Source organism: Protopterus annectens, chromosome 2.part1, assembly GCF_019279795.1.
Source record: "Protopterus annectens isolate FY-2018-M chromosome 2.part1, PAN1.0, whole genome shotgun sequence".
Lineage (NCBI taxonomy): Eukaryota > Metazoa > Chordata > Ceratodontiformes > Protopteridae > Protopterus > Protopterus annectens.
In genome coordinates, this window is record NC_056729.1 from 1,663,520,685 (window position 1) to 1,663,546,838 (window position 26,154).

Sequence of the window (26,154 nt, forward strand, 5' to 3'; positions counted from 1 at the left end):
AGTATGAATTTTCTGAAGGGTATGAAATCTGAACCTCAAATGTCTGTCATTATTTTCTAACTTCAGCCTTTAATGATTTGCCACTAATTTGTTAAAAAAACACAATTTATGAAAAACGGACCAAAAATGTGATGCAAAACTATAAAATAGCCACACAATACAGCTGGGAACCTGTCAAAGAAGGGACACTTTTTAATACTAGTACTGCTAACTTGTGTAGCTGACAAAATAAAAGAATCTACATGCATTTCTGAAATAAAAGTAATCTATAACTCTGATTATTACAGTTATCTATTAATTGTAAACCCTCCACATTTTCTTCCAAAATTGCCATTTTGAGGAGGGATTATTAGGGGAAGAGCAACATTTTGAGCCAAAATCAGGGACAGTTGAGAGGTTTGGATATGCCTAATTCTATAAAGCAATTTAATTGCACGTTTCTCTCAACCTGTTAATGCAGGAAATCTGGACAAGGCCAAATATATTGGGGGAACATATAAACAGTACAAAACATTGCTCCTGTATAAACTGAGACAGTTGATAGAATAACAGGTCTTGCTTTAGCATGCATTTTTTCTGAAGGTTATGAAGTCTGAAACTTAGTGTCTGTCATTATTTAGTGACTTAATTCCTAAATGATTTGCCTGAAAACCATAAATTTTATGAGGAACAAACCAAAAATAAGAAGCAAAACTCTATTCATTCTGAAAAAATCTGGACAGTTGAGAGGTATAGTTCAGCCAGGGCTGTCTTTGAGTATGTTGCCATTCCCCCCTCACAAAATCATGGTCGAATGGCGCCTCCCCCCTGCAGCCATTCCAATGAACCATTACTTGGCTATTTCACCCCATTTACCATAAACACTAATGTGCATACTGCTTTACTACTGCGATGATTTGGACTTCATTTGAAAGTTTTATTTTGCATTTTACAGCACAAACACTAATAGATAAGCAATGCAGTCTCACAATGAAAACAGACTTAGCATTAAAACTTCTCTGCCCTTGAAACTCACATTCATTGAAACAGCATTGAAACCCACATTCAAAGAAAATACATTTTGCCAGTGGCGAATAAAGATTAACTCTGGGCTCTTTTCAAATCACAGACCCCTTGCACATGAAACATACACATGCTCTTAGATACACCTTCCTGATTGTATTAAATTATATTCCTTGTACAATACAGTACAGTTTTAGAGGACATTTTAAATTTATTGTTTCGAACATTTTTCCAGTAAACAATGAAACAAAACGCATGCACCAGTAATGACAAAACTGCCCAATTCAGAACATTTCCATCGTAAAAGTCTACTCAAAGTTCTACAGGCCACCAGTATCAGTAAATATGCACAATCTCTGAAGAAGTAAAAACCATCTAAATAATTCCACATTAAAGAGATCTGTAACTAATGAAGAGGTTGCTGCTAGCAAACAACTTTATATTTCATTGTTTCATCTACAAATAAAATGCCTGTTTCCCTTGAGGAATAAATTGCCTATGTTACACTAAAAAATGATAAGCTAGTAATATTGCAATAGGGAATGGATGGCAAACAGGTTCATAGTTACTAGGTATCTTTGCCAAAAAGGACGGCAGCATCCACCCTCTTTGCAACACAGTACAGTATCAGCAATGCATCTACCTACTGTGCATCAAAAGCAAGTACACAAACTATTGTGCTATTAACAATGCAAGCAGACTCAGCATAGGCAGCACTAAACTTTTGCTCCCCTGCAGCTCTTAGCTCCTTGTAAAATCTACTCAACATTCAGCTGTATCTCTGAACTTTGCAGCACAAGCAATCTGGAAAAAACAAAATGTATTGGGGGGGGGGGCAAAAGCCCAAAAACCAGGGACACATTTTAAACATTGCTTGTATAATGTTGGAAAGTTGCTAGAATAAAATGCTATGTTGCCACCATACATTTCACTGCCAAGACTTGAACCTCGAATCCTGTGCAAAACAGTCACAGCAACATGCCACTATGCCAAATCAGCTGTTTTGTGAAAGAGAGGAAGAGTGAAACTTAAATCGTTACCATTTAGTGAATTCAGTTCTCACCATAGCTGTCAGCCCCTTAGCACAAAACACCTGAACAAAGCCAATAATGGGGGAATACGTCCCCAAAAATATTCACTGAATTTAGTTCTTACCATAGCTCTCAACCTCTTAGCAAAAAACACCTACATAAAGCCAGTAATGGGGGGATACAGCCCTCAAACATATTCAGTGTATTCAGTTCTTACCATGGCTCTCAACCTTAGCACAAAAAACCTGAACGAAGCCAATAATGGGGGAATACAGTCCCAAAAATGGGGACAAATTTCAAATATCCATCTTATAAACTTAGAAAATTGCTAGAATAAAAGGTTTTGTGTTACCATGTACTTTCTGAAGAATATGAAGTCTGAAATTCAAATGCTTGTCGTTTTTATTTATTTAACATTTGTTAACCAGGGAAGTCTGACTTGGAACAAAAGCCAATTTTCAGCAGAGGACCAGGAAGAAACACTCCAGACACATGGCTTTGTAAGATGGGAGGACACCAGAGAACCCAGAGGAAACCCACACACACACAGGGAGGACATGCAGACTCCACACAGAAGGCATCCCAGCCAAGAATCAAACCAGAGAACCTGTAGCTGTCAGGCAACAATGCTTCCACTGCACCACTGACTGTGCAAAGACACAAAAATACAGAAACCACAGTATGAGGAACAGAGCAGAACAAATATGAGGCAAAAAATCTGCAAATGTTTTACAAATGGTGGTGGGTAGGGAATTCAGGCTCTTGCCACCTGGGCCCAAGGTACTGGGTTCAAGTCTGTTCTCTACCCAATTGCATTTTACACACACACACAAATATATTCCTTAGTAACATCCATTGTATTACCTGAGCCCAAAGCAGCCCAAAGCAAGTGTCCAAAATCCCGTGACAACAGCAAGTCATTCCCATGAGAGCAGAGTAAGCTGGGTGCTACCCATCCTGCGGAATTTGCAGTCTGACCCCTTTCCAGTCTATGCAGTTGTAACTGCATATACTTCTGGTATATTTGCTGCTGAATGCTGTCTTCCTAATCTGGACTGCTGGTGAGACAGTCTGGATTCTGTACGCATGCTCCAGAATGGTTCACCAGCAGTCCAGATATAGGAAAATGCCACGAGTGTGCATGCGTGATGTTCTGGGACTCGTGTTTTTATTTATTTTTCTTTTCTTTTCTATTTTCTTTTCTTTTTTGTTTTACAGCTGGGGGGGGGGCTGCAGTCCTGCAGCCCAATAACACGAGTGACCCCTGAAAGATACATGAAAACTCAAAAAGGTATAAATGAAATCATTAAGGAGTATGTAGCAGAATTATTTGACAAGAAATAAAGAAATAATAACTAATACAAAATAAGTAGGTAAAATAAGGAAGAGAATGAATATTTGGAGAAAAACATAAGTATTAATGAATTAAATGAGGTTTTGAAAGATATTGATATGAATATAGCAGCAGGTGTGGATGGTATAGATTATCATATGTATAATGGATTAGAGTATTGACAAAAAGCCAAATTTGTAGAAGTAATGAATGAATGGTTTGAAAAAGGAATCATATATAAAGACATATGTACAGGTGTAATGAAGTTTATATGGAAAAATGGGGATAAGGATGATAAAGAACTGCAGGCCAATAACTTTAAACAACACAAATTATAATATTTGTATGAGAATTATAGCTAAAATATTAACAAATAGAAAATCACACCCAACAAAAAAAATCTAATCTCCTCATCCTGTGCCTAAACATTAGAAGCGTATGTAAAAAAAGCCAAGACCTACATGCCACCATAAAAACATACTCCCCTGACATCCTCCTCCTAACTGAAACCTGGCTCAAACTCCACATCAAAAGTGAGGAAATTCTCCCCCCTGGCTATAGCATCCTCTACACAGATAGAATATCAAAGAAAGGTGGCTGTATAACACTCATGTTTAAACACCACCTTAACATTCAAACTATCAACAATTCGGCCACCTTTCTTTAATATTCTATCAAAGAAAGTTGGCAGTATAGCACTCATGTTTAAACACCACCTTAACATTTAAACTATCAACAATTCGCCCCCCCCCCCCCGATTGGAAAGGAAGAAATTTTATACACCAACCTCAAACTAAACCCAAATAAAACCATAAACATTATTGGCTGCTACTTCCCCCCCTCCCAGGCCAGAATATTCCTATTCTAGAAAACCTCCTAAATTGGGCCAGTCTTTCTCTTCCCCAAGAAACCATTATCCTCGGTGACTTTAACACAAGCTGGCTTTCCTGTAACAAAGTCCACTCAACCATTCACCTAAATCTACACATTTTTTTCCCAACTAATACAGTCTCACACCCATATAAATAAAAATCCCAACAACCATACTATCCTCAATCGGATACTGGTCAACAAAGATCCCCACTCCTACACAGCACGCCATCTACCTGACAGTCTTAGTGACCATACCCTCATTTTCCTCCTAAAACACCAAGTAACAATGCCAATCAAATTATCCATAGACAAATCCGCAATACAACAAACTTTAATCCCCACTCTTTCAACTCTTCCCTCCAAAACTGTAACTGGATACCACTAAAATACCTCAATCTAGATGAAGCCATCCACTTCTTCAATTTCACCTTCCTCAACATCCTAAACACACACGTTCTCCTAAGATATGCCAGAGTCAAAACTAAAACCTCCCCCTGGCTACAAAAAAACACTCAAGGATTCATAAAAATCCAGGACAAAGCATGAGAACACTGGTACCAAACTAACCCCCCCCCCCCTCTGCTAGGCAATCCTTCCTTGAATTTTTCTGTGTTTAAATTACCGTTTTTGTGTTTAAATTACCTGTTTATCTGTTGTAGGCTACACACTCAAGTGTGATAGCCATTTCTGTGCATTTAAAGTGTCTTTTTGATTGTATCTGCATTATTTTCTGAAAATAACAAAAAAACAAAAAAAAAATACTTGCTTTCCCACCTTTCTAAGCTAGTATAGTCCAGTTTTTAGGTTAGTGCTGAATTCAGGGCTGTGTTACAAGTTTCTGTGTTTGCCCATACCTTACTTGGATAGAAGGAAGTTTCTCTGTGAGAGAGGGAGCTTTGAGCAGCTAATTAGGCTAATTTCTATCTCTTTCATTTACCTGCTATAAAACCCACATTTGCAAGGTTTATGTGCTAATATTCAGCTCAGCTCCTGCCTGGTGCCCTGCAGAGTTCTACAGTCTACAGTAGCAGAGAGACAAAAGAGAGACTTTGGAGTGATTAAGTATAATTTTTTCTGTATTTTCTTGCTGCCTTTAGCTAATTCCACCGGAAATGCCTATTTTCTAGAGTTTCTGTGATTTAAAAAGCTTGTTTCAGCTACACATTGTGCTTATTTTACTGCCTGAACTTTAACAAAGTCATTTTTGTGTTTAAATTACCTGTTTAATTGTTGTAGGCTTCACACTCAAGTGTGATAGCCATTTCTGTGCATTTAAAGTGTTTTTTTGATTGCATCTGCTTTATTTTCTGAAAATAACAAAAAATATACTTGCTTTCCCACCTTTCTAAGCAAGTATAGTCCAGTTTTCAGGTTAGTGCTGAATTCAGGGCTGTGTTACAAGTTTCTGTGTTTGCCCATAACTTACTTGGATAGAAGGAAGTTTCTCTGTTCACTGTGAGAGAGGGAGCTTTGAGCAGCCTATCTGTCCCTGGAGGGGTGGTTTCAGCCCAGAAATTAGTAGTTTATTGGCCATTTTGGGCTAATTTATTTCTCTTTCATTTCCCTGCTATAAACCCCACATTTGCAAGGTTTTTTGTGCTAGTATACAGCCCAGCAAGCTCCTGCCTGGTGCCCTGCAGAGTTCTACAGCAGCAGAGAGACAAAAAGACAGACTTTGGAGTGATTTAAGTATCATCTTTCTGCATTTTCTTGCTGCCTTTAGCTAACTCCGTCTAAAACACCGATTTCCTAGAGTTTCTGTGACTTAAAAAGCTTGTTTCAGCTACATATTGTACTTATTTTACTGCCTGCACATCAATAAAGTCGTTTTTGTGTTTAAATTACCTGTTTAACTGTTGTAGGCTACACACTCAATTGTGATAGCCATTTATGTGCATTTAAAGTGTTTTTTTTTTATTGTATCTGCTTTATTTTCTGAAAAAAAGCAAAAAAATCTATACTTGTTTTCCTGCCTTTTTAAGCTAGTATAGTCCAGTTTTCAGGTTAGTGCTGAATTCAGGGCTGTCTTACAAGTTTCTGTGTTTGCCCATACCTTACTTGGATAGAAGGAAGTTTCTCTGTTCACTGTGAGAGAGGGAGCTTTGAGCAGCCTATCTGTCCCTGGAGGAGTGGTTTCAGTCCAGAAATTAGTAGTTTATTGGTCATTTTGGGCTAATTTCTATCTCTTTCATTTCCCTGCTATAAAACCCGCATTTGCACGGTTTTGCACGCAGCTCAACACCGGTTAGCTAGGGTATAACTATTCCCGGCTCCACAAAGTCTACTCTTCAATTTTTCCCTTGGAACTAGACAAACTTTCAACTTAAGCACTCAAATCATTCACTTCTCATACTGGCACTTGCTCAAAATTCATAGCAAGCACTAATAAACCTTAGGACTAGACCCCGTATACTGTAGAGAAGGACAAGGCTCTCTATTTGACCTTACCAGCCAATCAGTAAAACAGTTCACTGTACCTATCCAGGCATGTCCAAAGGGCAGTTTCAGGTGTACTCTCTGGTCCAACTGGTGAATCTGGGCATTTTGAGGCAATGTTACAATTGCCTCATGTACACAGACAACCCTCTCCTCCTTCCACCAAACACTAATACATGCAAGAGATGCAATTATATAGCCAAACTGGATGCTAAGCTTTCTCAACCCAAGACTGGACCAGGCAGTCAAGAGGAGAAGGGAATTACTTGCATCACACCACCAGTCTCACATAGACCTATGAAACCAGCACTGGCAAAGAACACACATAAATACACAAAAACATACTTGGAGGCTCTAAATAAAAATCTGCAGAAGCAACAGAGACCTCCAAATCAGACATCCAAGCAACCTCCACCCCTAACACAAACCATGAAACACATACTTCACAAAACCAGTGTGCCACACAATCACAGCCCTTAAGGCAAAAATAACATACCCAACACAGTAGTAATAGGTGGCTCTGTAGTCAGGCACACTGACTTCCCACTCACTAGGCTGAACAAGGTGAAGGTTACTGTTAGCTGCCTGTCGGGTGCCAGGATCCGCCACATAACAGAAGCACTCAGGTCACTCCAGAACAAGTACAAATATGACTCTGTCATTGTCCATATTGGTGTGAATGACCTGAGTCATACCTCCCTGGACTACATGAAAAGAGACATGGAGGAGATCTCTGATCACGTAGCCTAGGCCAGTATGACCCTGACCCTGAGAAGCATCCTGCCCTCACCAAGAATTATACCACGGTATAAAGAAAAATTTATCAATTTCAGCAATTGGCTAAGCTTTTAGTGTCATTCAAAGGGGATCCCGTGTCTGTCAGCCTGGGATGACATGCTCAACAAGCCACGCTGCTTTGCTAGAGATGGCTTGCACCTGTCATCCTTAGGCTTTCGAATACTGGCCAAGGCTCTTGCCACCCCTATAGTGCCTTTTTTAGGCAAGGCTCAAAAGACAAACCCACTGCCGTAAATAGCACAAGTAACAAAAATCTGAGGGTAATGCTACTCAATGCCAGAAGTCTAAACCTCAAAATGCACGCACTTGAGGCACTCCTCAGTATGGAGAAAATTGATATATGTGCAGTAACAGAAACCTGGTTTAAGGCTCCAGAGAGCACCCCAGCACTATCAGGCTACAACTCATACCATACATTTTGGTCACAAAACCCAGACCAAAATACAAAAGGTGGGGGAGTATCCATAGACATTAAGGATACCCACGCCTTCAGGTTAGTGGCACAGCACGATGCTTCAGAGATCATCCACGTGCAACTAACAATGGGCAAAACTGCTATTCAAATTATAGCTTGCTACAGATCACCCACCATGTCCCAGGACCCCCACTCCGCATTCCTGGAAACAGTGGAATACATAAAGGTCCTACCAAACACCCTGATATTGAGTGATTTTAATTACCCAAACATTAACTGGGAGAACTACTCAAGTACAAACTCCCTTGCCAAACATTTCCTAGAATATATAAACTCAAACGCCCTGGATCAACTAGTCAACACTTCCACCAGAGGTGACAACATACTGGACCTGGCATCACCAACATGGGCGAGTGGTGTTCCACACCGGAGGTCAACCCCTTGCTGGTTAGATCTGACCATAAACTAATCACTCTGGATATCCACATTTCGCCACACCCCTGGTCAAAGAAACCATCGTGAAAAACTTTTCAAAAGCAAACTTCATGTTACTTAAGATCGAGGTGGGAAGTTTTAAAGCCCCTATAATAAAGGATAATGCTGTCCAAGCTGCAAAATCCTTTACTAATGCACTCTACAGGCACCTACAAGAATGCATGGATCATGCTATCCCAAACAAAACCAAGACACACTCCTCCAAGAAAAGGAAACCAGTCTGGTGGACCCCTGCCATAAACAAGCTATACAACAGAAGGAGGAAACTAGTACAGAAAAGAGTAAAATCCCAAGAAGGGAAGATATCCCTGATCAGTATCAGCAAGAAACTACATTCCCTCATAAAATCATCCAAGGCTAGCTTCAAAAGAAAAACTGCCATGGACTCCAAAGATAACCACAAGGCATTCTTTAGCTATGTCAAGAATCTAAGTGGCAATTCTCAGATCTGCTCGGAGTTAGTGCAGAATGGCATAAAATACACTGAACCGACCAATATAACCAACATCCTAGCAGACAGGTTCAGTGCAAACTTCACCCCCCTCTCACCCCCAAAAGGGCCCATAACTATACCAAAAGAATGTAGTGCCCCTGAAATCACAGACACTCAGGTTAAAACAGCCCTCTCCAAAGCCAAAAACACAGCATCAGTGGGACCGGACGGTGTCCCAGGCTGCGTCCTACACGAGCTCAAAGTTGAACTAACCCCTCACCTAAACACACTGTTTAAACTCAGCCTCTCCACAGGCTACATGTCCACAGAGTGGTGCACAGCAACGGTTATTCCATTCCACAAAGGTTGAGCCACAACGGACCCCGGGAACTATTGCTCTATAAGCCTGACTAGCTTGGTCTGCAAAGCTATGGGATGCATCATCATGGTTCATAGGTTCATAGGTTCATAGGTTCATACTAGGCTATCTGCCCTAGGGCATTTATAAGCCTAGCCAGAGTGTGTTTGGCTTTCGCCACCCATTTTAAATTAATTTTGCTATGCCCTTTTTCGAGGTTAGTATACTGTGCCTCTGTCTAACAGTGACACAGAAGTGATACCCGGGGTAAACCTACGATCCCCCATCCACTCATCAAGATTCCTCTTGAAGAGAGTCAATGAGGGACTATGCCTAACCTGGACTGGGATTTTATTCCAGAGTGAAGGGAGCCTCTGGGTTATGAATCTGTCCCTCCAGCATGTCCTATTTATTTCAGTGCTGAGGTTCAAGTCTCTCGAGCGCGTAGCTCGATGGGATTTGGATTTTCTGAGGTGCAGCATGTCCATTAATTCCGGGTTGGACATGGCTTTATACATCAGGCACAGATCGCCTCTGAGCAGGCGGTATGCCACTGAGTAGAGCTGGAGTTTCTTTAACCGGGCAGCATATGGCATCTGTTTGAGCCCTTTGATCCTCTTGGTGAGGTACTTTTGGGGTCTTTCCATTGCTGCAGGTGTCTGATAAGGTACATCCCAAAAGGGGCATTGTACTCAATTATGGACCTGATGAGGGATGAGTAGAGAGGCACGATGACCTCCTCTGATCGAGATGTGAATCCCTTCATGATTAGGTGGGCTATATAAAATGTTTTTCTAACCACTTTGGCCACGTGGTTGTCAAATGAGAGATTGCTATCAACTTGGGTCCCCAGGTCCCTAATTACTTCTTCTGTACTTAATGGATTACCACCTATGTGGTAATTTGTGGGCACTTTGTTTTTGCCAAAGGGGATGACTATACACTTTTTGGTGTTTAGCTTGAGGTCATGGCTCTGGCACCAGTTGTCTGTTTCTATGAGGCCCTTTTGGAGGATGCTTGTGTCGGCTGGAGAGTCGATTATAGTGCCCAGTTTGCAGTCATCTGCGAACTTGGTCAGCCACAGTCCTTCCGTGTTGGCCTGTACCTCCGAGAAATATATACCGAACAGGAGAGGTCCCAGGACTGAGCCTTGTGGGACGCCACTTGGAACTGGTTTGGAGTCTGACATGGCTCCAGCAATTCTAACCATGTGGGTTCTGTCCTTGAGCCAGTTTGCAACCCATCTAGTGACATAGGGATTTATATTTAAGCTGGTGAGCTTATCTATAATGCCCGAGTGGGGTATTGTATCGAAGGCTTTTGCGAGATCCAGGTAGGCTGTGTGGACCACCTTCCCCTCGTCAATGGCCTTGGTGACTGTTTCAAAGAAATTGACCAGGTTTAAGAGGCAGGATTTGCCCTTAACAAAGCTGAACTGGGTAGGATCCAGTGTCTGTAGGTCCCCAATATCTTTTTTTATGAGGTCCATGATGATCCTTTCCATAGCTTTGCAGACCAAGCTAGTCAGGCTTATGGGGCGATAGTTTCCAGGATCCGTTGAGGCACCATCTTTGTGGAGAGGGACCACTGTTGCTGTACACCACTCTTTGGGTACATATCCTGTGGTAAGGCTGAGATTGAACAGTAGTTTTATGTCTGGGTTTAGCTCTTCTTGGAGTTCATGTAGGACGCAGCCCGGGACACCATCTGGTCCCACTGATGCTGTGTTTTTTGCTTTGGAGAGGGCGGCTCTTACCTGAGCATCTGAGATGTCAGGGGTGCAGCACTCTGCTGGGATAGATATTTTCCCTTTTGGTGGGGAGGGGGGGGAGAAGTTTGCGCTGAACCTGTCAGCTAGGATGTTGGCAATGTCTGTGGGATCGGTGTATTTTTTGTCATTTTGGACTAATTCTGAGCATATCTGGGAATTCCCACCCAGGTTCCTAACATAACTAAAGAAAGCCTTGTGATTATCCTTAGTGTCCTGTGCAATTTGTCTCTCGAAGCTGGCCTTAGACGATTTTATGAGTGCCCGTAGTTTTTTGCTAACACTGATCAGAGATGCCTTCCCTTTTTGGGATTTTGCTCTATCATGTAGTAGCTTCCTCCTTCTATTGTATAGTTTGTTTATGGCTGGGGTCCACCAGACAGGACATCTGCCTTTGGAGGATTGGGTCTTGGTTTTATTTGGGATTGCATGATCCATGCATTCCTGAAGGTGCTCATAGAATGCGTTTATAAAGGATTCTGCGGTCTGGGCCGTATTTTCCACAGGCCTGGGGGCTTTGAAAGATTCCACCTTGGTTTTGAGGAGTGTGAAATTTTCTTTTGAGAAGTTTTTCACTGTGGTTTTCTGGGCAGGGGTTGGGGTCGGGATGTGAATATCCAGTGAGATTAGTTTATGGTCTGATCTTACCAGTGAGGGATACACTTCTGGTCTGGAGCATAGAGTCCCCATGTTGGTGATGATCAGGTCCAGTATGTTTTCCCCTCTTGTGGGAGTGGTAACAAGTTGTTCCATAGCATTTGAGTTTATAAATTCTAGGAACCTTTGAGCTAGGGTGTTGGAGCTAGAGTAATGCTCCCAGTCTATGTTTGGGTAGTTGAAGTCGCCCAATATAATGGTGTTTGGAGAGACCTTCATATTTTCCAGTGTTCTCAGGAAGGCCGAGTGGGGTTCCTGGGTTTGGGAGGGTGGTCTGTAGCAGGTTATAAACTGGAAGGCAGTTTTACCCACTTTTAGTTACACATGGATAGTCTCTGATGCTTCGTGCTGTGCCACCAACCTGGAGGTGTGGGTATCTTTGACGAATATTGATACTCCCCCTCCTTTTCTGGTTCGGTCCAAGTTTTGGGGCCAAAAAGCATGGTATAAGGTATAACCTGGTAGTGCTGGGGTGCTCTCAGGAGCCTTGAACCAGGTTTCTGTTACTGCACAGATATCGATGTTCTCCATGCTAAGGAGAGTTTCGAGTGCATGCATCTTGAGGTTTAGACTTCTGGCGTTGAGTAGCATTACTCTTAGTTTCTTATCCCTTGTGATACCTATGGAGGTGGGTTTGTCTTTTGAGCCTTGCCTAAGAAAGGCACTATGGGGGTAGCAAGAGCCTTTGCCAATATCCGAAAGCCGAGGGGTGACAGGTGCAAGCCGTCCCTAGCGAAGCATCTGCTTGGTCTGACCTAGCATGGATCTCATTAACAGAGACATTGGAAACCTCCAAACACTGGACCCTACCCAGTTCGGCTTTGTTAAGGGCAGATCATGCCTCCTAAATATGGTGGACTTCTTTGAGACAGTTACCAAGGCTATAGACAAGGGAAAGGTGGTCCACACAGCCTACCTAGACCTTGCAAAGGCCTTCGACACCATTCCCCACTCAGTTATTATAGACAAGCTCACCAGCCTGAACATAAACCCCTACATCACGAGATGGGTTGCCAACTGGCTCACGGACAGAACCCACATGGTAAGAGTTGTGGGAGCTAGGTCTGACTCTAAATCATTTACAAGTGGCAATCCCCAGGGCTCAGTCCTAGGACCCGTCCTGTTCGGCATATACTTCTCAGAGGTACAGGCAAGCACAAGAGGACTATGGCTGACCAAGTTCGCAGACGATGGCAAACTTGGGGCTATAATTGACTCTCTGGCTGACACAGACATCCTCCAAAAGGGTCTCACTGAGACAGATACCTGGTGTCAAAACCATGGCCTCAAGCTAAATGCCAAAAAGTGCATAGTCATCCCCTTTGGAAAAAAACAAAGTACCCACAAACTACCACATGGGTGGTAGCCCCCTAAATATGGAAGACATAATAAGGGATCTGGGGACCTAAGTAGACAGTAACCTCTCCTTTGATAATCATTTTGCCAAAGTGGTTAGAAAATCCTTCTATGTGGTCCACCTAATCACAAAAGGGTTTGCATCCAGATCGAAAGAGGTCATTGAGCTCCTCTATGCATCACTTATCAGACCCATCATAGAGTACAATGCCCCATTTGGGATATACCTTACAAGACACCTGCAACAACTGGAAAGACCACAGAAGTACCTCACCAAGATGATCACTGGCCTCAAGCAGATGCCCTATGCAGCTCGACTGAAGAAACTCCAGCTGTACTTGGTTGCATACCGCCTACTCAGAGGTGATCTGTGCCTGAAATACAAGGCCATGTTCAACCCAGAATTGATGAACATGCTCCACCTAAAGAAAACCATATCCCCTAAAGCCACACACTCCAGGGATCTAAACCTCACCACAACAATAAATAGGACATTCTGGAGGATAGATTCCTGTCGCAGAGACTTCCCATGCTCTGGAACAAGATTCCAATCTACATTAGGCAGAGCTCCTCACTAATCCTCTTCAAGAGTAACCTTGACGAGTGGATGGGAAACAGAAAGTTTACCCCAGGGATCACTTCAATGGCTCTGCTGGACAGAGGCACAGGGAACTAATCTAAGGGGGTGGCAAAAGCCAACACATTCCAGCTAGGCTTATTAATGCCTTTGGGCAGATAGCCTAGTATCTACCTATGAACCTATGAATTGCGTAACAAGGTAAAAAAGCAAACAAAAACAGATAAAGCCCTTTACTGTCAGTCCACCCTAAACTCCTCCCATCACAATCCTAAGCAATTCTGGTCCAGAATAAACTCCGAACATCACACAGGTAAGCTAGGCAGCCCCCCCCCCCCCCACCTACCATCCATTCCTTCTCCGGCAGTGCAGCTGACTCTTTCAACATAGACCTCACTGAAACCACTCTATCACTAGCCATACAGCAACTCTTGTCATCCACTAGCCCCTCACACAACCCCACCCCACCCCCCTCCTTAACCTTCTCTACAGTACCCACCTCCTATATAAAAAAAATGTCTGACAAAACTTAAGCTCACTAAACTCACAGTTGACAACCTTCCCTCAGAATAATGAAAAATAGCAGCGGACACCCTAGCCTATCCAATTTCCATATTAATTAACCTCTCCATATCAGAAAGCTATGTGCCTACTCTTTAGAAGATTTCACACATCATTCCCCTACACAAAGGTGGCTCCTCCACCAACCTTTCCACCTACCACCCCATTGCCATCCTCTCCCCACTCTTCAAGATTCTTGAGAAATGTATTAACTCTCAGGTACTAAACTATCTATTAACTAACAATCACTTCTCTAAAACCCTAGATGGCTTCAGGCCATTTCACAGCACCACCACCACCACCCTGCTTTCTTTCACCGACACGATCCTGCACCATAAAAACAATGGCCTATTCTCCTCTGCTATATTTCTGGACCTATCAAAGGCTTTTGATATGGTATCTGACAATACTCTTCTCTCTATCCTCACTAATCTCTCCTTTTCCCACTCTGTCACCTACTGGTTCCATAGCTATCTCTCTGACTGACAGCAATCAGTGGTTTGGCAAGATCAGCTATCCCCTCATCTCCTAGTCTTTCTCAGGGTCCCCCAAGGCCCCATCCTTGGCCCCCTACTATTCTCCCTCTTCATCAACAACGTTCATACCTCCACCAAACATGCCAAACTCATACAATATGCAGATGATTCTCTCTCATCTGCTCTGCCCCCACTTTACCAGAACTCAAAAATATCACATGAGTCATTCACATCTGTAGAAAGCTGGCTTTCCAATGCCCAACTTCTACTTAATCCAAACCAAACCAAACTCCTTATCTTTCAACCCTCCAAATCTATACAGTCTTCCACCCTCTTCAACATTCAGGCCAAGAACAACACCATCATCTCCCCATCTGACCACACCAAACTTCTAAGTGTGGAAATTGACAACAATCTCAAATTTGACCACCACATATCTCTTACCATAAATAAGTTCATAATAAACTCAGGGCACTTTATAGAAACAAACAATACCTAACAAGGACAGCCAGGACCACTATTGCCAACTCTCAGCTAATCTCCACCTTACTCTACACATCTCCCATACTTACCAACCTTAGACAGACTGACCTAAACAGACTAGAATCCTGCTACAATAAAATTGCAAAGTTTGCAGCAGGCGCATCCTACTGCTGCCACCACTGCAGCTCACTCACTTAGGGAACTAGATTGGCTTGAACTCCCACAACCTCTTCACCTGAATCAATTCTCATTTGCCCACAAACTAATAAACCACCCCCATAAGATCCCATCACTTCAAAACCTACTCTAACCCTACTGTTCTTCTAGACCCCTAAGATCCAACAGCAAAAGTCTACTTTTTACCACCAAACCCAAAAACTCAGCAGGAGAAGCCCTATTCTCCTGTGCTACTTCTGAACTATGGAACAACCCCCGCCCCCCCTCGATAACCAAATTATCATCAAACAGTCTATTCAAAACCACTTTCAAGTCTCACCTAAAAATGCATTGGCTCTGCGCTTGCTCCTACGCCAACTAACAAAACTCCTAGCCACTTAGTGCAGCGTTATCTTCTTTATATCTTATTATCACCTTAATCCATAGCTTCATAGGTTCATAGGTTGGTACTAGGCTATCAGCCCTAGGGCCTATACAAGCCTAGCCATAATAATTCCCTGCCTATTTCTTCCCAGAATATTTACTTCCCTGGTCCCCTGTCTAGCAGGGTGACTGACGTGACCCCCGGAGTGAATTTCCTATCTCCCATCCAACCGTCAAGGTTCCTTTTGAAGAGGGCCAAAAAAGTGCTCAGCTTGACATGTATGGGCAGTCTATTCCAGAGTATGGGGAGTCTCTGAGTCAGGAACCTATACCTCCAGCATGTTTTGTTCATTGTGATGACCAGGTTTAGATCCCTGGAGTGTGTGGCTCTGAGGGATTGGGATTTCTTTAAGTGTAGCATGTCTAACAGCACTGGGTTTGACATGGCCTTGTATGTTAAGCAGAGATCGCCTCTGAGTAGGCAATATGCGACAGAGTATTGCTGGAGTTTTTTTAGACAGTCAGCATAGGGCATCTGCTTTAGGCCTGTGATTCTTTTAGTGAGATATTTCTGTGGCCTTTCCAGTTGTTGCAGATGCCTTGTGAGGTACATATCAAATGGGACATTGTACTCTATAATGGGTCTAATGAGGGATGAGTACAGTGGTACAATGACCTCCTTTTTTCTGGATGAAAAGCGCTTAGTCATAAAGTGTGCCACATAGAAGGATTTCCTGACTGTTGTGGCTATGTGGTTACTGAAGGTGAGACCACTGTCCACCTGTGTCCCTAAGTCCCTTATCACACTTTCGGTGTTTAGTGTACTGCCACTTACGTGGCAATTCATGGGTACATGGTTTTTCCCAAAGGGGATAACTATACACTTCTTGGCATTGAGCTTGAGCCCATGGCTCTGGCACCAAGCATCTGTTTCTGTAAGGCCCTTTTGTAGAATATCCACATAATTTGTGGATTCAATAATGGCTCCCAGTTTGCAGTCATCTGCAAACTTTGTTAGCCAGAGTCTCTTAGTGCTGGCCTGAACTTCAGAGAAGTAGATGCCAAACAAGAGCAGTCCCAGGACTGAACCCTGAGGTACTCCACTTGTCACTTGCCTGGTGGTGGATTTTGAGTTGGCTACTTTTAAGTTGTGGGTTCTGTCAGTAAGCCAGTTGGCAAACGATCAAGTGATGTAGGGATTAATGCCTAGCTTAGTAAATTTATCTATGATTCCATACCATAGGTATCATTTAATTGTCTACTCAATTTTAATACTGTCTTGTACTCATTACCTTCATTAAGGTGTTTACCTTAGAAACACAAGGTACAGGGTTTGAATCTCACAGGGGATAATTGCCTAGGCTTAAAATGTCTCACAAGGGCAATTAGCCTAGTACTAATCTATGAACCTATGATGCTATGGAGAAGCCATTGTTTTAATTAAACTTGGGTGGCAAAAGCCAGGGTACTTTTTTGGCTAGGCTTGTATAGGCCCTAGGGCCAATAGCCTAGTACCTATGAACCTATGAACCCATGAATGTTTTTTGTTCTTACTACTGTACTGTGTACTCTGCATGCCATGTTGTTTACTCTACTGTACTGTGTACTCTGCATGCCATGTTGTTTACTGTAAAATCGGTTACTATTGTAGCATTTTCTATTGTAAGCTTTCTTATTTATACTTGTGGAGCTTCTCTTCCCGGGCCTCTGCCGAAAAAGGACTTGTGTCCAGTCAGAATTTTCGAGTAAACAAATGTAAATAAATAAATAAATGATAAAACTGTTTTTGGTCAGAAAGGAAAGGGAACTCAAGAATTGTTATGGATTATTAGAGAGGTAGTGGATGACATTGTAAATATAGATGTTGATGCAAAAATTATGATAGGGGATCTAAGTAAAGCACATGACAGAATTCAACATGAACCATTACGGAATATATTGAAGTCTTATTATGTAAGAAAAAAATAATGCATGTATTTAAATCAGTATATGACATGAATTATGTGAAAGTTGATGTGAATGGATGGATAGGTGAGGAATGGAAAATAAAATCAGGAATTAGACAAGGTTGTCTGGCTATTAGCATTATTTTTTCATTTGTAATGAATGTAATAGTAAATAAAATTAACAAAATTCAGAAATGGTAGGCTATAAAATGTTAAACAAACTACAGTTGCCTGTAATGTATACTTACGCTGATGATATTATAAATGTTACATGTAATGGGGAACACATGGATAAAGCTATTAAAAATGAAATCGGTCATTTAAAGAAATTGGTCATTTACAGAAATCGGTCATTTAAAGAAATTGGTCATTTAAAGAAATCGGTCATTTAAAGAAATTGGTCATTTAAAGAAATCGGTCATTTAAAGAAATCAGTCATTTAAAGAAATCGGTCTATGTATAAATAAAGAAAAGAGCAAAGGATGTGGTTTAATAAGAAATATACAGGATATAGAATTAACATGGAGGCTATAAATGTTTTAGGTATTACATTTGGACATCTCTCACACCCTGCTTGTTACTTAACATGATGTGGCAGGGTTTCATGAATCCCCGCCTACATCTTTCATATAATTTTGACATTTTTAAATGTCAGAGATTGATTGATCATGGTTAGCACTTTATCTCTCTATGCCACTGATGTGGCCATCCAAATGGGCCTCATGACCCAAATCAATTTATTTTTTATTTATTTATTTTACATTTGTTAACCGGGATAGTCCGACTGGACACAGGACCATTTTCAGTGGAGGCCCGGGGAGAAAAGCTCCACATGTGGATAGTTACATAAGAGTTAAACAGTGGCAGTTTTATACATTCACATATAGATACCAGTACAGAATTATAGGATTATATGCATACTTGGAATACATACATACTTAAACTTAACATTGTAGTTTTCTTGTTCGAACTTAGACATTTTTAGTGGTACAAGGCTGAAAAGGGTAGCATGTCATAATAAATAATCATTTTTATGATGGTGAACATGGGTTGCAATACAGTTTGACTACATGAAATTAATTCTTAATGATTTAAACTGAATTTGTCTGGAAAAAAAACATCCACATGGAAGTGAAAAGGTAGCATGTCATAATAAATAATCATTTTTATGATGGTGAACATGGGTTGCAATACAGTTTGACTACATGAAATTAATTCTTAATGATTTAAACTGAATTTGTCTGGAAAAAAAACATCCACATGGAAGTGAATAAGTAAAATAGATATTACACAGATAGACCAAGAGGCTAAGAGGACAGCACAGGAGTATGAAGAGTTAAACGGCACAGGAACACATCGGTGAGACTGTACGCATGTTTAGGTTCATAGATTTACAGGTACTTACTAGGCTGTTGATCTGTGAGCATCTTAAGCAGCTTAGCTTTACACTCCCATGGTAGATTTTAGTTCTTATATTTTGCATATGAATAAGACAGAGGAGGGCAGTACAATGAAATGATAGGACATTTACTTGTTTCCCCTATCTGTAGGCTAATGACCACAAGGGCCTTTATACACCTAGCAGTGCAACCGAACCCCATGGGCGTTTGTTATCAAGGGCATTTATTTGGAGGGGGCTATGTTAGTTAGGAAGTTTCTAGATGTTATGTGAGGGGGAGGGTATGTTAGTTTGGGCATTACTGCCTGCCTCTGTTTATCAGAAACATGGGGGCCAGACTCAGGGTGAATTTTCGATTTATGATCCATTGGTCAAAGTTACGCTTAGGTAGGGTTAGGGATAGATTCTGCATCACATGGATGGGGAGCCTGTTCTAGAGCATGAGGATCCTCTGAAACACATATCTGTATCTCCAACATATATTATTATGGTACAAGCAAAATTGAAATCCTTATATCTAGTAGTTCTGATGCTGTTCATTTTATGGATGTGCAAAAGGTCCATGAAAGCAGGATCCGAGGATGTCTTGCTTGTCAAGCATAGATCACATCTGAGTATGCTGTAAGAGACAGAATATAAAGATAGGGATTTAAGGTCATCTGTATAGGACAATGTGTTTATACCCTGGATTCACATGGATGGAGAGCCTGTTCCAGAGTAAAGGGATCCTCTGAGACACATATCTGTCTCACTAATATGACTTATTTATGTAACAAGCAAAACTGTAATCTCTGGATCGAGTGTTCTGATGCTGTTTGTTTTGCGGATGTGCAAAAGGTCCATCAGAGCTGGATCTGAGGATATTTTGTATGCTAGGCATAGACTGTCTCTCAGTAATCAGAAGGAGATTGAGTACAGAGATAGAACATTAAGGTGTTCCAGAAGGACAATGTGTTTTTATCCTGGATTATCCCAATAATGAATCTTTGTGGTCATTCCAACTTATGCATATGGTCAGATACACATCAAAGGGGACATTTTACTTAATAATGGGTCAGATAATGGCTGAATAAAGTATCTCTGTGACATCCTTGGACCTGTATGCCATGCCATTAGTTATAAATTGGGCAAGATAGAATGATTCTCTTACTACCTTTGCTACATGCTGGTCAAAGGCAAGATTACTGTTTGCATATGTTCCCAGATCCCTGACAACCTGGTCATATTTTAGGGGTGTTTTATCGATAGAGTAATTAACCTGAGTAATGGTTTACACAAAAAGTACTATAATGTATTTCTTGGCATTGAGTTTTAATTTGTGACTTTGGCACCAGTCGTTTGTCCTCTGTGTTATGCCGTCTTGTATAACATTTGTCTCATGGGGAGTAATCTATGACAACTCCAAATTTGCAGTAATCTGTAAATTTGGTCAGCCAAAGGGCCTTGACATTAGCCTTTACCTCTGAGAAGTAGATGCAAAAAAGAATCAGTCCCAGCATGGAGCCTCTGAGTTACCCTGCTGGTGACCCACCTCTTAGTGGAGGTGGTCCCACCAATCCTGACTTCCTGTGTCCTGTCTGTGAGCCAGTTGGCAATCCAGAGAGCTATGCAATGGTTTATGTTGAGTTAGTTGATTTTGTCAACTATACCCATGTGTGGTATTACATCAAATGCCTTAGCCAGGTTAAATGTAGGTGGTATGCACTGTTTCCCCTCATCTGTTGCTTTGATGATCTTCTCAAAGAAGTTCACCTGGTTTAGTAGGCATGACCTTCCCTTGACAAAGCAAAACTGGGTTGTGTCTGGTGTCTGAAGGTTGTTTGTGTCTTTGTTGATCATTTCTATGATAATTCATTCCATGGCTTTGCATATTACTCTAACTAGACTAATAGGTCTGTAGTTTCCAGGGTCATTGATAGTCCACCCTTGTGAAGTGGGATGACTGTTGCAGTCCTCCATTCAAGTGATGCAAAGCCTTTTTTGAGGCTATATTTGAAAAGTGACTCAAGTGGTCCTGATAGGTCATATTTCAAACTATTTAGGAGGCATCCCAGGATACTGTCGAGGTCCACAGAGGCTGTGTTTTTGGCCTTAGTGAGTGCTGCCAGGACTTGTTCTCTGTTAATAGTTGGGGAGATTATGCTAGCAGGTATTTCTTGGGGAGAGGCAGAGGAGAGTGGGGATGAAGATTGAGTTGAATTTATCAGCAAGCAAATTTGTTATGTCATTCTGCTCAGTGAAGGTGGCACCTTGTCCACCAGTTGGGCATACTGATGCATGCTGCCTTTGAGGTTTTGATCATAGCTGTAGAAGACCTTATTTATTTATTTATTTATTTATTACAGTTTGATGACTGGGATGGTCCACTGGGCCTGGAAGAGCTCATTTTCAGTGGAGGCCCGGGGAGAAAAGCTTCACAGGATATAGACAATTTTACAATAGCTATACAAAAGTAAATAAAGTAGTAGAACAGTGAAAAATACAGAGATAATATACAATTTAAAAAAGTCATAACATTTCTAATCCTTGGTAATGATTTACAAAAGTGAGATTCATGTAGTCTAAACATATGAAAGTACAGGCATTTCAGATGGAAAAAAAACATGTAAGTAAAACATTTATGTACAGATTAAAAAAAAGCTTTTTTTTGGGAAGTTAGACATATGAGGAGAGGACAGATAAGAAGGTGAGGTGGGAGAGGTAAAAGGTGGTATATAGTGCAGAAAGGGAGTGGGGTGGGGAAAGTTTATGAGGTATAGGGTAGGAGAGGAAGTAGAGGCAAAGGGTAAGAGAGCACAGTGATAAAAGGTTGAGGTATATGGTGCATGGGAGATGGTGTTAAAGAGTTTATGTGGAAGGGGTACAGGAATAGTCCCACTTTGAAAGGAGGCGAGGTTGGTGAAGAGTTTTGAAGTTTGATTGGCTCTGAGTATTTCGAAGGGTGGTAGGGAGAGAATTCCAGAGCTTAGCTAGGGAGCAGGATAATAGTAGGTGGCCAGGGGGTCAACGAGGCTTATATATGTTTAGAAGATTGTGGTTTTCTGATCTTAGACAGCGGTTGGGGATGTTGGGGGTTAAAGAGGTGGACAGAGAAGGACAACTAGAAGATTTGAATATGAACTTGTGAGCAGTAGTAAGTCTAAGGAGTCTGTGGTAGTTAGGAAGTTCAAGCCATTTCAGGGAGAGTAGAGAGAGAAACAGTGATGTGATGAGTTTCTGGAGTTGGTGGCAAATTTGGAGATTTTATTGTAACTGGCTTCCAACTTGGCCTGTAAGCCTAGCTGAAGTTTAGTGAATAGGGGGGCCATACATAAGAGAGGGAAGAAGGTAAGTAGAGGTAAGGGTATGTCTGGTAGAGGGGGTAAGGTAATGATTGTGTCTACACAGGAGACCTAGTTTTTGGTGCTTTTTTTTATATTAGTTTGGATACGGATGTCAAATTTTAGATTTTCATCAGTTATAACACCGAGCAGTTTGGTATGTGATATTATTTGTATGGGGCTCTTATTCTGAGCAGTCACTGTAAAAGAGTTTTTGTCTATATTGGTGTTTTTAGATAGGTAGAAGATCATTAACTTTGTTTTATTGACATTTAAAGTGAGGTGATTACTATACATCCATGATTCGGTATTAGAGAAGGCTAACTGAGTTTTGAGAAATAGGTTGTTGGGGGTGCCTGCTGGACAAATAATGGTTGAATCATCAGCATATTGAATTAGTGTGGCATTGGAGAGAGACTGGTTGAAGTTATTAATGAAGATGTTAAAGAGGAGGGGGCCTCGAATGGAACCCTGAGGAACTCCGGGAGTGGTGTGTAGAAAGGAAGAGAGTGCGTTTTTCCATTTTACAGGATGGTGTCTTTCAGAGAGGTAGCTGGTGAACCAGGGGGGAGAGGTTGAGAGAGGAGAGTTGAGCTAATAGTAAGGGGTGAGAAACGGTATCAAAGGCTTTGGAGAGGTTAAAGAACAGAGTAGAAACTATTTTGCCAGAGTCGTGAGCAAGGTTTTTGGAGTCTAGAAAGGAGAGGAGGGCAGTGATGGTACTACGCCCGGGATGGAAACCATGTTGTGTAGGGGTTAGTAGCTTATTTTGGGTCATATAGAACATCATTTGGGATTGAATAAATTTCTCCATGATTTTTGATAGTGGGGATAGGATGGCTATGGGCCGAAAATTAGAAGTGTCAGTGTTTTTGCCTCCTTTATGGAGTGGAATGCTAAAGGTGTGTCTCCATAGTGAGGGGACATATGATTCTAGTATGGGTCAGTTTATTAAGACAGAGATGGGATGGGCAATGCTGTCCGCAGACAATTTGAGAAAAGTTGTGGGTAGGTTATCTGGGGCAGGGAAGCATGGTTTGAATTGAAGGAGGAGCTTCTTTATTTTGCGTATAGAGACAGGAGAGAAACTAAAAGTAGGAGTAGGGGTAGTCAGATTGTGTGGAGATGTAAGAGGGGTTGGTTGGGGTAGGAGGTTGAGAGTGGTGAGAGAAGCTGGTGGTGAGTTTTGCTATGGATTCTATGAAGAAGGTATTGAAGTTTGAGGCATTTTCTAGATCAGTAAGGTTTAGGTTAGGGGATGGATTATCCTTATTGCCTGGGTGGAGGAAGGAGGAGATAGAGTCCCAGAATTTTCTTGGGTTGGATAAGTTTTCTGATTGATGTTTTTTGTAGTATGATTTTCGATCCCTGATTATTAGCTTTTTTGCAGTGTTACAGAGTTGTTTGACTTCTGTTAGGACATGGGGTAATTTATTTTTATGGTAAAGTTTCCACTTTTTATCTCTTAAGTGCATGATTTGTTTAGTTTCTTTAGTTAACCAAGGGGAGGATGAAGTTTTAACTCTTTTAGTTTTTAGTGGAGCAAGGTTGTTAAGAAGGTTCAGGAAGGTTTTATTAAAGTAATCAATGGCATTGTCACGAGGCAAGGTTTTTAAGGGTGACCAATCTGTTTGTTTTAGGCAGTCTATGAATATTTGTGGGTTGAAATTGGAGAGGTTCCGAGATTGTACATAGTGGTGTACCTTTTGAGGGGGAGAAGAGTGACAGTCAGCAAATGCAGGCAGGTGGTCACTAAGAGAGAGTCAGAAAAGGTGCCAGTATCTAAGATAAGGTTAGGATAAAACATTAAGATCCAGTCAATTATGGCACCAGTGGTTCCACCTTTGTTTGGCCTAGTAGGAGAGTTTATTAATTGGGTATATTTGTAGAGGTTGATATTTAAGGAGGGGGATTCAGAGTTTATCATGGCCCAGTTTATGTTTACATCACCTAAAATAACTGTTTCATTTTTGATGTTAGTTGAAAACCAGGAGAGTATGTCTTCAAGTATAGGGATGTAGTTGCCTGGAGTAATATAGAGGGATTTGTGTTTGTTGAGTTTAAGGAGGGCAATACAGAGTTCAGCATTGGCAAATTTAGGAATGGGATTGGTGTAGGGAGTAACAGTGTAGGAAGGGGAGTAGAGTATAGCTACTCTGCCACCTTTTTTGTTGGGTCTGTCAGAGTGTAGTATTTGGTAGCCTGGTGGGAGAATTATTTTATTTTTTATATATTAGAATTATGCCAGGTCACTGTGATGGCAACAATGTCAGGTTGATTATGAGACAGCCAAGCGTGGAGGATGGGAATTTTATTTCTAAGGCTTTGGGCATTGATTGTAATAAAACAAAAATTCTTGGGGGTGGGGGAATGTGGTAGATGGAGATGAGAGTTGAATGTGGCATTGGTAGGGCCAGGTTTGGGGTGGATGTCCCCGAAGAGAGACAGTGAGAGTCTATCTACTATGTGTCTAATATAGTTTGTTAAAGAGGGTGAGTACAGGTGATGATGAATGGTGTATTTGGATGGGTGTGGGGGTGAGGGAGAAGAGGATGGGGTAGGATGGGAATTACTCTGAAATTAAATAGGAGGGTAGTTCTTGAAGAGTGGAGCTCATGGGCTATAGAAGAGAAAGATGAATAGGTAGTGTGTTTGAAGTTTGATGCATATTGTGAAGGAAAAGTATAAGAGGGAGTAGGAAGGTAGATAAGACAGGAAAGAATTGGAATTAGAGTGATGATTATTATTAGGTGAAAAGAGTTTATTGAAGTTTGAGACACAGTGTGAGTAGGTATTAGTTGAGATTCGGAGGGATGATGGAAGGGGTTGGGAAGTTGTGTAGGTAATTCAATGCTGTGGCAGAGTGGGAGGAGTTATGGATAGAATAAATGTAGAGGTAGTGGGGGTGTGTGAGAAATAGGGGCAGGGTAGGGGAGTGGAATGAGCCCAAGCGTTAGCGAGGGCGAATGGAGCGGGGCCACACCAGGAACAGTAAGTAAAGAGCATTGTCTTTAGCCTGTGAAGCTATCTTGACCTTGTAATTATCCCTATTGGACTTGATTAGTCTTCTTAGTTTCCTGTTTAGTTTAATTAGAGAGCTCCTATCATTATGGGAGTTGCTTTTCCTGATTTTAATCATATGTCCTTTTGTTATATACCATGTGACGACCCACCACTGGATGGGTAATTAAGGAGCCTCAATCCTCACCTATAATTATCTGGGTTTGTTTACACATTAACTTCATGCAAGGGGGTGACTGTTGCTGTCCATACATGCAGTCTATTTAGAGGGTCTCATTGAATAACATCTGTAGGTGATCTGATAAGTCATGTTTCAGACTGCCCAGAAGACAGCCAGGTATGTTAGCTGTACCCATAGAAGGAAAGTTATTTGTCTTTGATAGCGCCTTGAGGACTTGTTCTTTGGAGAGATGAGGACAGGATGTAGATGCAGGTATGTAAAAAAAAAAAGTTGTTCTTCTGGTATTTAAGCCCTAACTTTGAGAGAGTTTCTGTCTATACACACTGAGCAGAGTGGATGAGAGGTGTTGACTCCAACTCTTAGCTGAGATATATAAGTATCCTGTTTGTTTTTCGATTATTTATACAGTTTATTGTTTCTAGCAATTTATATATAGCACTTTTATTGTAATCTGCACGAGTAACTGATTTGTTTGCAGTTAAAAACATTCTGTATCTTTACAAATCTTTATCTGTTTAAAAACTTTCATTTTGTGGCTTTCTGTAGTGCTTTGTAGGCTAATAGCTTTAGTGTCCCCACCCACCTTCCCAGTTGGTGTCTTGGTGTTATACTTGGTGGCTTTGCAGTTGCCCGCCCCTACTGTAAATCTGATCTGGGACACTCCTCCCAGTCTAGTGTCATTAGCTCATTCTACC